The sequence below is a fragment of the Rhinolophus sinicus genome, linkage group LG13, assembly GCF_036562045.2.
Source record: "Rhinolophus sinicus isolate RSC01 linkage group LG13, ASM3656204v1, whole genome shotgun sequence".
Classification (NCBI taxonomy): domain Eukaryota; kingdom Metazoa; phylum Chordata; class Mammalia; order Chiroptera; family Rhinolophidae; genus Rhinolophus; species Rhinolophus sinicus.
The window spans coordinates 25,498,502-25,512,005 of NC_133762.1; the positions used below are offsets into that span (position 1 = coordinate 25,498,502).

At 51.6% G+C, this 13,504-nt stretch overlaps 1 long non-coding RNA gene across 6 annotated transcripts in view; it reads right to left on the reverse strand.

Moving 5' to 3' along the window:
* Positions 1–13,504, reverse strand: part of LOC109444591 (uncharacterized) — a 212,080-nt gene that overhangs the window by 7,457 nt on the left and 191,119 nt on the right. For 2 of the 6 annotated variants that reach the window (XR_012491265.1, XR_012491268.1), the window contains 3 exons: positions 6,104–6,305; positions 4,836–4,899; positions 754–1,397 (listed from right to left, as the gene is read on the reverse strand). This is a non-coding gene — a long non-coding RNA (uncharacterized LOC109444591). Of the gene's footprint in view, positions 1–753; positions 1,398–1,695; positions 1,920–2,063; positions 2,138–3,484; positions 4,805–4,835; positions 4,900–6,103; positions 6,306–7,139; positions 7,267–13,504 lie in introns of those variants that run through there. The other 4 variants (XR_002136893.2, XR_012491267.1, XR_012491266.1 and 1 more) reach the window with 4 other exon arrangements.

Here is a 13,504-nt window from a genome sequence, read left to right on the forward strand (position 1 = left end):
TGGGCAGTCCAATAAGAAATATCATTTTTTTCTTTTTATTCTATATTTCCCAAATGGTTGATAATTGAGTAAACTTAACTTCCCCAAAGAAAGAATCTCTGTGCAGATTATAGAATCTCCCTGAGCTGGAATTCACGCTGTGCAAGTTCTGTCCTCGAATATGCCAACGCATCCAGAAAAGAAGAAACGGAATGATCTCTAGTCACAGATAACTTGATTGTGAATGGAGAGAAGTCCAAGGAACCCACAAAAAGTGACTAGAAAGAGAGGGACCTGGGACTCATCACGGGTTCAAGTCACAGCTTTGCTGAAATGCCCACTCCATGACCTTGGACAAACCACTCATCTCCCTGTTCCTGCATCTCTAACGGCAGAACGGACAGCATCCTTGCCAGGTGTGAGGGGGATGGAAGGAGGTGGCTCCTGTGAAATGTGTGTACAAGTGTCCCACACAGAGCAAACTCTAAACCAGTGCTTCTCAGCCGGGGTGATTTTGTCCCCCAGGGGACATGTGGCAATGTCTGAAAACATTTTTGGTTGTCAGCTGGGTGTGTATGTGTGGGGGGGGCGGAGTGCTACTGGCATCTAGTGGGTGGAGACCAGAGAGGCTGCTAAACATCCTACAATGCAGAACAGAGGACCCCCCCCCCCACACACACACACACAACCACATACACAACGAAGAATGATCTGGCCCTAAATGTCAATACTTCTAAGTTGAGAAAATCTGCTCTAAATAACATCAGCTGTTACCATGATCAGGCTTGTTTCCTGGCTTTTGCTGTCCTGAACTTCACGGCGGTGGTCAGCTGGTCACACGTCTGGGGACACGTGTACTTCTGCGGGATGGATTTCTAGAGTCTCTGCAGCATCCCCGCTCTGCATGCAGACGCTGTCGCCTCGAAATGCCCCAGACAGATCATCTTCAGCTTGTCTCAAGCTCTTCCCTGGGAGGTTGGTAACATCTCTGTACCCAGGGGAGCTGTGAGAAGGAGCAGGATGGACACCGGCCCCCAGTTCAGCATCACTTATACGACATCCCCCCAGGGCTTCTTACCCCCAGTCCTTCCTCCTGGAAACCCTAACGTAGGCACTGCCATCACCCGCATGTCAGAGGTGGGCAAACAGGCTGCAAGGTCATACCAGTGCCAGAGCAGCTGGGCCCCAGGCCCGCTTGTTCTCCTCACACCTCACTGCTCTGGCCTAGGGGTCCTCAGCCCGGCTACACAGCAGAATCACCTGGGCGAGTGAGCTCTGCAAAAGCCAGATTCCTTGGTGCTCTGCTGGCTCCGTGAGGTCAAGCTTGGTTCTGGAATCAAACAGATCTTGACTTGAATCGTGGCTCCTCCACCTCCTGGCGAGGTCAGTGACGTTGCCTCTGTTTGTCCTCTGAAACTCTGAAAAAAGGGTAACGTTAGTTACTACCCCAAGGGGTTGCCAGGAGGATTTAGTGAAGGCCCATCACAGGCTGAGCATGGGAACCAGTGTACAGCAAGTGCTCGTTAAGTATTAGCTTTGAATTTTATTGTTGGAGCAGGGCCTCTGTGTGTGTGTGTGTGTGTGTGTGTGTGTGTGTGTGTGTGTGTGTGTAAGTTCTTTAACTGATTCTGAAGTGCTGGGCTAGTTACTCATCCATCCATCCATCCATCCATCCATCCATCCATCCATCCATCCATCCACCTAATAAACACCTACCGAGCATCTCCTTTGTTCCAAGCCCTACGCTGGACTAAGAGGCACTTGAAAAAACTCGACTTGGTCTTTGACCTCGCAGAATTCCCAGGACAGTGGGAGAGACAGATATGATGGATGGTAGAAAGGGCTCATTCATTCATTTATTCCACACATATTCCCTGCTGCCTCCTATGTGCCAAGCACACTGTTAGATCCGGGGAGATAAAGGTCCTTGGGCTTCCATCCTAGTGAGAGACAGAAGTAAATATGAACCAAGGCAGGATGATTGTTGCTCGTTCAACAATCATTTAGTTCATTCAGCACATTTGCTGATGCCCCCCCTCCCCGGGCTGGACCTGGGCTCTGGGGGCACCGAGATGTAAAAAGACCTGGCCTTCAGCACTGGGAGCACAGTCCAGGGTGGCAAACAGTCCAGGGGAGAGTCTCAGCACAACGTGATGAGCTGCAATCGGGGGAGAGCAGGGGTCCATAGAAAAGCAAGGAAGGCGGCCGAGGGAGCTTTCTGGAGGGGGCAGGGCCTGGTTTGAGCCGAAGGATGAGTGCAGTCTGCTCAGTTAACCCCCAACACCCCACCAGGACCCCCACAGACTTCTGGCCTCCCTTCCCTTCCAGAACTTGAAGGTCAGACTCAGGGGCCCCCAGGAAACCCTTCCCCTCCCAGCCAGCCAGCCCTTTTGAGGCTAGGACTCAAACCCTGTCTCAGAGCAAGGCCCTGGGCAGCTGGCCGGCAGAACCTTGGAGACTGTCCCACAGTGACCAAGGTCCACTGGTGACATTGAGGTTGTTTGTACAAATGTGCTCCATTTTCCTAGGCATCTTGTTCACAGAAAAAAACAACTCTGCTGACATAACTTACGGTGGGGTGCAGAGGGGTGGCTGAGAATGTCTACCATGCATGGTGCCCTGAGGAATGGAGACACTGGTGCAGGTGGGAGGAGAGTGGGAGAGAGGGGCAGGGGCTGGGCTAGAGATGGTGGCAAGGCCAGATTATGCAGGGCTCACAGGCCTTGGGAAGGACTCAGGTTTGATTCAAATGGTAATGGGGAGCATTTGAGCTGGGTTCAAATGGATTAAAACATAAGATTTTTATGTTTTAACAATGGATCAAAACCTCGAGATGGCTGGTGATTAATTCATTTGCTCATTCATTCATTCAACCAATATCTGAGCACCTACTCTGTTCCAGGCACTGGGGAAGCAGGGGTGAACTTAATAGACACAAATTCTGCCTTTCTGGGACCAGAGGGGACACAGACCCTAAGTCAAATAATCACATAATGAAACACAGACAGCAATAAATGCTTTCAGGAAAGGCTTCTCTAAGGTAATATATAAGTGTCTGGTTTAATACTTCATTCAGTCAATATTTATTGAGCACCTACTATGCATCAGGCACTGTGCTGGATGCAAGGATGCAGGGTGAGCAAGACAGACCCGGTCCCTGCCCCCAAAGAACTGACATTCCAGTGGAGGACACAAACCTATAAGCAATCAACAACCGTACAGTAAGGTGAATGCAGGTAGGGTATGTAGAGGGGCTGTGGAAGCAGGGAGGGCTTCCTGGAGGAAGGGGAATTAGCAGGAGTTCGGTGAGGGATTATATATGGAAGTGGGTGATACAGGTGAGGTATATCCAGTGACCTGCTGAACTCCCTCTAGTGACCTGCTGGGTTGAGGAGAAAGTGGTGGGAGAAGGTGCTGCAGCTTTGGGAGAAGGTCAAGACCTATTGGAAGGAGACCCAATGGTGTGGACACCGCCCTTAGAGGCATCTCAGTGGGTAGAGGGTACCTGCAGGGCTCCCTCTGTCTCTTCATCTCTCTCTGGCTGGCTGGCTCCCCTTTCGGTCTCTCTTTGTCTTTGTCAGAATCTGACAGTCTCTCAGATTCTCTCACTGTCTCTCTCGGCCTCTCAGTTTCTCTTCCTCTGGCTCTCTCAATTCTGGTCGTCTTCACGAGATGTCAGTAAGAGACAAGGACACTAGGAAAAACCCCGAGCGGGTGGGCAGGAAGCGAGGTCAGGGGACAAGGACAGCTGAGCACAGGGACAGGCGGTGACTAAATGTTCTGTTTTGGAAAGACAGCTCTGGTCAGGGGCAAAGGTGTCTGACCACGAAACCTGATCACCTGGCCAAACTCTGCTCTTGCCAACCCTCTGGCCAGCAGCCCCATGACCCGTGGATGCCACACAGAATTTTCCCAGAGGGAGGGGGAGCGGAGGAAAAATGGCCCATGGGCAACTTCTCCCCTAGCAAGTGGGACCAACAGGAAGGGAAGGAAATAAAGGAACAGTGAATTCTCAGGCAAGCTGCCGGTGTGGTTTAGAATAGGAAAGCCCTGCTTATCTCTCTACATGTTTTTCAAAGGTTTAACAATTGATTAAGCACAGACTGTGCGTGAGGCCCGGCGCTGTGTATTCACTGCTAACCCTCCCAAGTTTAAGACCATGGACTCTGGAGCCAGACTGCCTGAGTTTGAATCCTGGTTTTGTAAATTACTAGCTTTGTGACCGTGTATAAGTTACTTACTCTCTTTCTTCATGCATAAGATGGGAAGAAAATAGCATGTGTCTCATACATTTGAAGCCAAGATTAATATTAGTTCACATATGTCAAGGGCTTGGACTAATGCCTCGCACACAATAAGTGCTGAACAAAATTCAAGCTATTATCATCTTAGCCTTGTGATTCAAGAGCTAATGCTAAGGGGGGCGGCCGGTTGGCTCAGTGGTTAGAGCGCAGTGCTCATAACACCAAGGTCGCCAGTTCAATCCCCACATGGGCCAGGGAGCTGCACACTCCACAACTAGATTGAAAACAACAACTTGACTTGGAGCTGATGGGTCCTGGAAAACCACACTGTTCCCCAATATTCCCCAATAAAAAAAAATTTTTTTTTTAATGAGCTGATGCTAAGGAGGCAGAGGGAGTCAAGTTCAAATTCCTGCTTCATCACTTCTTTGCTCTGTGACTTTGGTTAAGTCTCACAAGGTCTCTGAGCATCAATTTCTTACTGTTCAGTGAAGATGATCTCAGGTGTCACCTCCCCAGGTGGTCAAGAGGTTCTGCGTACAAAGTAGGTGGAAAGCACTGACTTCACAGGTAAAGAAAAGAAGTCCCAAAGTCGATTAATATTTTTTTCACCTGTCCAGCCGGCTCTGGGTCCTCAGAACACCTACGACGCGCTGGGTCCTGTCCTTTCCCTGTCCTGCAAGACAGTAGCGAGCAGCTGAAGATGGAGGGAGCCCCGTTGGTGCCCAGCGTTAGTCCTGACCACATGTAGCCTTCTGATGCATGTAGTATCAACCCATTTTACAGAGGTAGAAACTGAGGTTTGAGGAGGTAAAGAGGCTGCCCAGGGCAAAAGGTTCCCGAGCACCTGCTCCTTTGAGCTGCTCTTGATCTGAGCTCAGATGACAATGCCACCACTTCCTGAACATCACAGGCCTAGAGCCTCCACCTCTCTCACCTGCTCGATGGCATGCTCCTGCCCGAGTACCCCTAGTGCCTGCCTCAGAGCTGGCCTTGGAAATGGTGGTTGTACTAGACAGAATCCACAAGCCCAAAGAGCTGTGCTGTCCCTGAATGAATTACCCGTCCCCGTCCTCAGTGTGTTTCCTTGTCCTGTGCCAGCCAGCTCGAAGAAAATTCATCTTGGCCACCAAACCCCTAAGCACTCCCCTCACTACCAAGGCAAGAAGCAGGTGACGAGTACAGGAGGAAGGGATGGAATGAAGTCTGGAACCCCAGAACCCTGGGTTCTCATGCCTGCCTGTGTGACTTTGGACACACATGCTTCCTCTCTCTGAGCCTCAGTTTCCTCATCTGTAAAATGGGTGCAATTATCATAATATCCACCCATTCAGTAGACATGCAGAATAGATAGGGAATGGATATAGCCCTAGGCATGGGGCAGCTGCTCAGAAGATGACAATAGTCCCTACTATGTGAGCCACCTCCCCTTACCCGGATCCCGCAAGCCCAGTTTGGCCCCTCATGGTCAATGGCGAGCTCCTCATGAGACAGTATAGTGGTTGAAGGCATGAGTCCTGGGCTTGACTGCCTAGGGTCAAATCCTACCTCTGCCAATTGCTAGCTGTGTGATCCCAGACAAGTGAATTAACCTCTCCGGGCCTTAGGTTTTCCATTCACGAAATAGATGTAATTATAATAGTCCCCATCTTTGGGAATTGTTGTGATGACCAAATGAGTTCACTAATGCAGAGTCTGGGATCTTGCCAGGCACAGAATGAGCTCTGTAGAAGCGTCTGCTGCCCTTCAGGAATTGTGGGGGAGAACGGACCTGGTAGCTTCCGCACAACTTACAAGGGACTCAGGGCCAGGGATGGAATGCGGGAGCTGGGGAACAATCCCAATCTGAACCAGGAGGGATTTGAGAGATCAAGACCCACTGTATTGGCAGAGGGCTTTGCTCGGGTCCCACGTGGCCCCAGAGAAGGGCTGCTCCACGTCCATCCTCTTGTGGGAGCCAGCAGAGTGCGTGCGTGTCAGTGTGAGGCCGCAGCTCCATCCTCCCAGTTGCTGAGCCCGGAACCTGGAGTCGTCCATGGTTTCTGTCGCGTGTGGTCCATCGGTATGTCCTGTCAGCTCCACCTGCAGAACACATCTACGACGTGAGACCATGGGGACCTCTGCCCATCTCCCCACCTTCACAGCCACGCCTGGGCCCGGTCACCGTTATCTTTTGCCTGGACCATTGCAGTCACCTCTGCTCTCGCTGTCCCCCTTCCCTCCTCGCCCTGGACAATGCATTTTCCACACACATCCAGAAGGGTTCTTTCAGAACCTAGGTCAGACCATGCTCAGGACCCTCCCTGGCTCCCATCTACCCCAGAGAAAAGCCCGGGTCCTTCCTATGATTTGCCAGGCTCTGCACGATCTACCCCCACGTCTCTCCCTTCACTGCCTCACGGGCGGCCCCTCACTCCTGCTGCCCAGCACACTGGCCTCCTCGTCAACCGCGCACGTGCCAGGCACAAAGCAGCCTCAGGGCCTGTGCATTGCTGTTTCCCCTGCTGGGGATGCTCTTACTCCAGCGACCCCTCACCTTTTCAAGTCTGCCCTCCAATATTTGCTCGGGGAGGCCTCCCGGCTCCCGCAGTGAGATCTGTACCTGTCTGAGACTCTCCATCTCCCTTCCCTGGTTTATTTCACTCCTTTGCACGTGTCATCCAAAACACAATATATTTCATTTACCTATTAATGTTTATCCCCCTCTCCATCCCTAACTCCAAAATGTCAACTCCATGCAGACTTCCCATTGGGAAGAGCAGGGTTTGGACGTGGCAAGTGGCAGCGGCCTCAGTGCTGGCTGAGACCTAGACACTGTTCCCGGGACTTGGGACCCAGCAGAGTGAAACGCTGAGCCCCTGACTTCGTGGCACTTTCATCTCGTGGATTTGAACGCCAGCACTGCCATGAACTTACCAGGCAACTTTGAACCAGTGAGTGGTAGCACTCCCCCGCCTCAGTTTCCCCACCTGTAAATGGGAGGATGATCCCGCCCTCCCTAGGTTCAATGAGCTAATGCCTCTGAAGCGCCTGGCACCCAATGGGCACTCAGGCAGAGCTCATTCCTCCCCTGGCCAGCCCCCCTGTTGGCTGGCCCCCAGGGGACTGTGCTGAGAGTGTTATTTTTAACCGTGGCTCGGGCAGGCTGGGCAGTGGCTCTGAAGGCCGTAGGAAGACCACCGGGTAAGCAACATCCCGTATTGAGACGCCAGGAGACCATGGTGTGGAAACACAGGGCGGGGCCGCCCTGTGTTCATGCTCTGCCTGGTGACCCCTTATGCAAAATTATGTCATGTCACCCGATGCTGTTTATAAACTTAGTGCTGACCTTTCCCAAGCAGGGTGGGGGGGGAGGGGCTGCCCAGTCTCCTCACCCCCACCAGGAACTGTTGGTGGCCCACATTCACACAGAACAAAGTTGGGGGGCTGGCCTCTGGCCAGATTTTGCCCGCTTGTTTCAACACCTCTGAGTGCTCCCAGATGACCAGCCCTGGGGTATTTTTAAACCCTGGCCTTGGCCAACCTTTTTGCCACATTCCGGTCGGGTTTTGATTTAGTGCGCGCCCCAGTTAGGGTAGCTGGGGGCTTGGGATTCATTCAACAACAAACATCTAAGCACATTCAAGGATCTGTGGGCCTACTGTGTGCGAGGCCCTGTAGCAGGAATGGAGGCCCCAGGGGTCCTAACTCACAGAGTCTGTCCTCAAGTTGGTCTCAGTCTGGCAGGGACACCATGACAAGCGCTAGAATGGAGGCTAAGACGGCAATGACAACTCACATATCCACGGGGCCCAGCGGGTTATATAAATGGATGAAGAGGGCCCGCGTGAGGTGGCAAGGAGGGCTGGGGACTGCAGTGAACCGGCCAAGCTTCTGAAGGGGGTGGCCATTCCTCAGCTCTGACCTCTGTCATCATGAGGGAATCAGGTCCAGTGTACCCAGAGCTTCTGACTTTTTAGGAGAAGCTGGAAGTCTAGGTTTATGTGGAATTTCATGCTAAAATCTCTTGACTTTTACATGTTGGCAATGAATTTTTTTTAAAATGTTAAAAACATTTTGAGAGCCAAATACAACCCATTTGTGGGCTGGACTCAGCCCACAGAGCCGAGGTGATGGAGGCCAACACCTTGTGTTCTCTGACGCAAACAGATGCATTCGAACATGTTCAACCTGTAGGGGCTGAGCGCCTACTATGGGCTCCTCCTACTATGCGAGGCCCCAGAGAAGCAGGAACAGGATGGATGATGTTCCTGGCCTCATGTGGCTTAAATCCAGTGGTGAGCTGGAGCCGGCTCGTAGGGGCTCATGGATTCTGCAAGCTGGTTGTTCTACACAACTGTCATTCGGAATTAAATTATATGAACTTACAATTAAATAATTATAATAACAATAAAGGTAACAACGACCCCAAACTCATCACTTTCTAATTATTTTCCTGTTTTCTATGTCCCTGAGGTTATTGACGTCTATTGTGTCATGCACCATATTGCCAGGTGGAAATAGTATAGAACTGTGCATCTCTTCTCAACTCCACGTTCAGTGGTCATGTTGGCAGCTGGAAATCGGCCGGGGCAGGAGGAGTGACCCACAGGAATCGGCAAATGTGAACATCAGAGCTCCCTCCTTGCTGAAAGCCAGTGGTTAAACACTTAGCAACAAACTAGGTTACAACAAATTACTGATAAGGTGTAATATGTCAGACAGTAACCACTGCAATGAAGGAAAATAAAGTGGGTAGAAGGATACATGGTGACGGAGGGGAGTATTTTAGCTGGGCAGGTCATGGACGTCTTCTCTGAGGAGATGATATTTGAGCAGAGACCTGAATGAAGTGAGAGAGTGAGCCAGACAGGTTATCTGACAGAACAAGGTTCAGGAAAAGGGAACAGCAAGTTTATGCTTAGGGGACAGGAACACGCTTACTGGTTCTGGAACAGAGAGGAGGCAAGTGTGGCAGGAGCAGAGTGAATGAGGGAAAGGGGTAGGGATGAGGTTAAGGAGGTGGGCAAAGGTCAGATCATACAAGGCCATGTTTGAGGAGGAGGAATTTGATTCTAAGATGGATGGGGAGTCCTAGAGGGTTTTGAGCAGGGCGGTGACATGACTTAATTTATCTTTTAACAAGTTTTCTCCGACCTTGATGGGTGGAGTGGAGCAAAGCTGGAAGCCAAGAGACTAACTAGGGAGGAGACAACTGTCACAGTTCAGGCAGGTGAGGAGGGTGGCCACCTTCACTGTGGTGGTGGCTGAAAAAGTGGTGACAAGAATATGAATTTGGGATGTATTTGGCAGTCAAGTCGACAGTATTTCTGATGGGCGGGATGTGTGGGGCGAGGAAACAGGGCCTCAAATATGCCTCCTAGGTTTGGTCCTGAGCCCTCAGTGATGGGTGGCACCCTTCCTGAGATGAGAAAACTAGTGGGCAGGGCCAGGATTTCAGGAGGACAAAAGGGAAGTCCCATTTTGTGACGTTTGAGGGGTCTGTATGACACACATGTGGAGGTGTCAACTCGCCAGATGGGCGTTGGAGTCTAGAGCACAAGGTAGTTCTGGAAGCAGTGTCTCTCCATTGCTATGGCAACCCCAAGCCAGGGGGAAATGCTATTGGCGGGCTAAGGTGGGGGTGTTCTGGGAAGGTCTCACTGTGAAAGAGTCCCAAGTGTAAGAAGAAGCATCTGGCAGGTGGAGAACGGAGGCACAGCATCCCAGGGGGTGGGAACAACAGGGCAAAGGCCTGGAAGGAGGGAAAAGCATAACCTTCTCGGAGGATGGTGTGGCAGGGGGTCCAGGGCTGGGAGAGATGACCAGAAAGGCAGAGGGTAGAACTTGCAGAGGGCTGCTGCTTTCAGCCAGAGGAGGCGGGCGTGATTCACCTCAGGGCACTGGGGTGAATCGCAAGCAGGTGCAGGCCACAAAGAGCACCTGAGGAGGGACACATGGCATCCACTCTGGCCTTAGGTTGCACAGGTGTAGAAGCCCCTGCCCACCCCTCCTCACCAGGCCCCCAGCACCCATCCCCAGCTTATGCAGCAAAATGCCCCTCCAAGTCAGCCTAGAGCCTTTGCCAACCCAAATACCTTCTTGGAGATTTTCTGCCGATGAACCAGGGAAACAAAATAACCTGAGGAGAGGTCAAAGGAATATTCTGGAACCTTTGTTTTCTGGATTCCCATCACACGGAAGGGCCAGGAGGTCATTAACCAGGACTGAGGGATGACCCAGGTAAACACGGCATGGCGGGTACTAAGGTGTTTACGGGACCTATGTCACCATCCTCTAGGAAGAGGCGTGGAGGACGTGGGATCTGGTCCCGGGTCTTGAGGCCAGTCCTGTTCCCTCTTGCGGTCTGAGTTCAAAGTACAAGTATGCCACATACTTGCAGTGTGATCTTGGGCAAGTCATGTATCTTTCTGAGCCTCAATTTCCTTATCTGTACAAAGGGACAATAATGGCATAAAATGAGATAAAACAGATCCGTCATGTAGCTCAGTGCCTAGCTCATGCTAAACTCTCCATAAATGTCAGCTGTCAATCAGTAGTACTTACAAAATTACTAATTACCAAGCACTTACTCTATGCCAGGCTTTGAGCTGCACGCACTATCTCATTTAAACCTCATGCCCTCTCTGTGAGTGAGGATTATCATGATCAACTCCATTTTACAGACGGGAAAACTGAGCCTCCGAGAACTGACCTGTCTTGCCCAAGGTCAGATTGCTAGTAGGGCACACAGCTGTATCTGACCTCAAAACCTCTTCTTGTATTCATTCTGGGTGAATCGAATCGGTTCTAGAATTTTTGGAAACAGCAGTCCACATGACCCCCAGCATCTATCCACACCAGCGGGGAGACCTGCCTTTCTCAGAGCCAGTCAGCTCAGGCTATACCCTTGGCCTGGGGTGTAGACAGGACACAGACAATGGCTGCTCCAGGGCAGTAAAGAGCCTGGAGAAACAGAGCCATCCTAGGCCAGCCTGGGGCCTTCCTCTTGAATTAGGAGTTCAGCAGGCACTCATGTCCCATCAATAAACGTGCCCCAAAATAGCTCATTGAGTCCGTCCAGGGCAACAGGACCAGGACGTCCTGTTCCCACTGGCTCTGGCCAGACAGTGACTGTGTATTGGCCTTCCCCATTGAAGGCTGCTGGGAGGAATGGCAGAGCTCATCCAGCATGAGGGCTCATAGGAATGAGCTGGGCCCCAGGCACCAACACCCCAACCTGGGACAGTGTGGGGTTTCCCGAACATGCTTCTGGCACAGAAGATGATGGCAGGTGGAACTGGGCCAACGACTTTTATCTTAGTAGACAGCCTCCCGAGGAGGTTAAGAGCTTAGGCGCTGGAGTCTGACAAGTGTGGGTTCAAATTCCAGCTCGGCCATTTCCTAGCTGTGTGACTTTAGGCAAGTCACTTTCCCTCTCTGAGCCTTGGTTTTCTCAGGGATAAATATTTCATAGGGTTGTTGATTCAGGGAGTTTATATATCCAAAGTACAGTTTGTAGACTTTGCAGGTTTATTTATTATCTGCTCCTCTCCGTCCCTTACTTAACACAGCAACATAAGGTGAGCCCTACCAGGGCAGGGACCTCTGTCTGTGGTTTACTGAGTTCTCCAGGGCACACGGGAGGTGCTCAATGACTATTTGCTGAGTAAATGGATGAATAAACAGATGAATGAATGGATGAATGAAAAGGCCAGGCACATAGCAAATGCTCAGAAACGCTTAGAAATTCTCATCAGCTTCACGGGCATTTGAAAAAGAAAAACTCAAGGATCAAATGTGACTCACACATGAAGGAGAAAGTTAAAGTGAGTCAAGGGAAAGAAAGACAAGTGTTACACACAAAAGACAGGAGGGGTCTGCAGGGACAAAGCTGGGAAGTGGGGAGCCCTGGGGAGCCTGAAGCTGGGAAGCATGAGGACAGTGGATGCCTGGAGTCCCCAGAGCAGAATGCTGGAAGCATCTGCCTCTTAGCTAACATCCTGGCAGGCAGTGGCTGCTCACCTGCTACCTCCTGGGTCGTCCCTGTGAATGGGGGCTGGGGTGGGGGCGCTCCAGGGCTTCCACATCTAAGGAGCTGATTGCACGGGGAAGACGTGAATAGGCTGGGCGACTCAATGCTGCAGATCTGTAAGAATCTTAGCAACGACACTGATTCACCTGCCTACAGCCCTTCCCTGTGCCTGGCCCTGGTCTTTGCATGCGTTAATGCACTGAATCTCAGGACAAGCCTAAGACATGGGTACTATCATTATTCCCATTTTACAGATGAAGACACTGAGGCCCAGAGAAGTAGGGTGGGCTGCCCAAGGTCACACGTACAGGGAATAGACAAACACCTCCCCCAGCCCACAGGCTCCTCCTGCTCCCCTCACTTGGGGCATCTGTCCAGTTTGTTGTGTCACTGTCAACACTTCCTCAGGCCCGTCCTGGCACGCCCCTCCTCTACCCCCTGACCTCTGACTTCCGTCTACCCAGCTCCTACTGTCTCTTCTGGGCTGTGACAGCTGTGCACTTGTCTGTCCTCAGGGTCTTGGAGACAGGGGAAGGATCCGTATTTTCTCTTGGACTCAGAGCCCAGCACAGAGTGGGCACTGCCAGAAATTGTTTGTGGAGCAAACACACCCATGGGTACAGTGGTATGCCAGGAGCCGGACCCTCAGAGCCTTGAATCCAGGATGGCACCTGGGACAGGTGATGGGTGGAGGGGACGCCATGATCACCAAGTCTGAGGCCACGCTCAGGGGCCCTCAGGGCTTCTCCATGCTCTGTACACTGAGGTCACATGGCTACGAAGATGAGCAGAGCTGGAAAGGAACCTGTGACCCCAGAGGCCACCCTTCAGCCCCTCTGCCTTAGCCGTCAGCTATTTATCAGCCCCCACCCCCCGAAGCTCTCAGGCCATCGGCCAGGGCCTCCTTAGGGTTAACATGGAGGAAATGTCCTCTATTTGCGCAAAACTTTGTTTGGAATTTACTTCTCCCCAACTTCAAACAGGCCCCAGCTCCTGACCTTGTCAAATGCATGGCCTTTGGTGCTTTTAGAGATTCCAAACAATTGTCCTGCTTCGTCTTTCAGGACTCGAGGCCTAGGCCTTTTTCGGTCTCTCTGCCTGCGTCTGTCCTGGGGCTCCCTAATCCGTTTCACAGTCCTGATGTCCCATCATTGGGCCTTCTACGTGCCAGGTACTTGACGGGCACTAGCTCCTCCAACCCTTAACAACCCCAAGAGGCAGCTGCCAGGGCAGATGCGGAAAACTGAGGTTAGATGGGGTGAAGTCA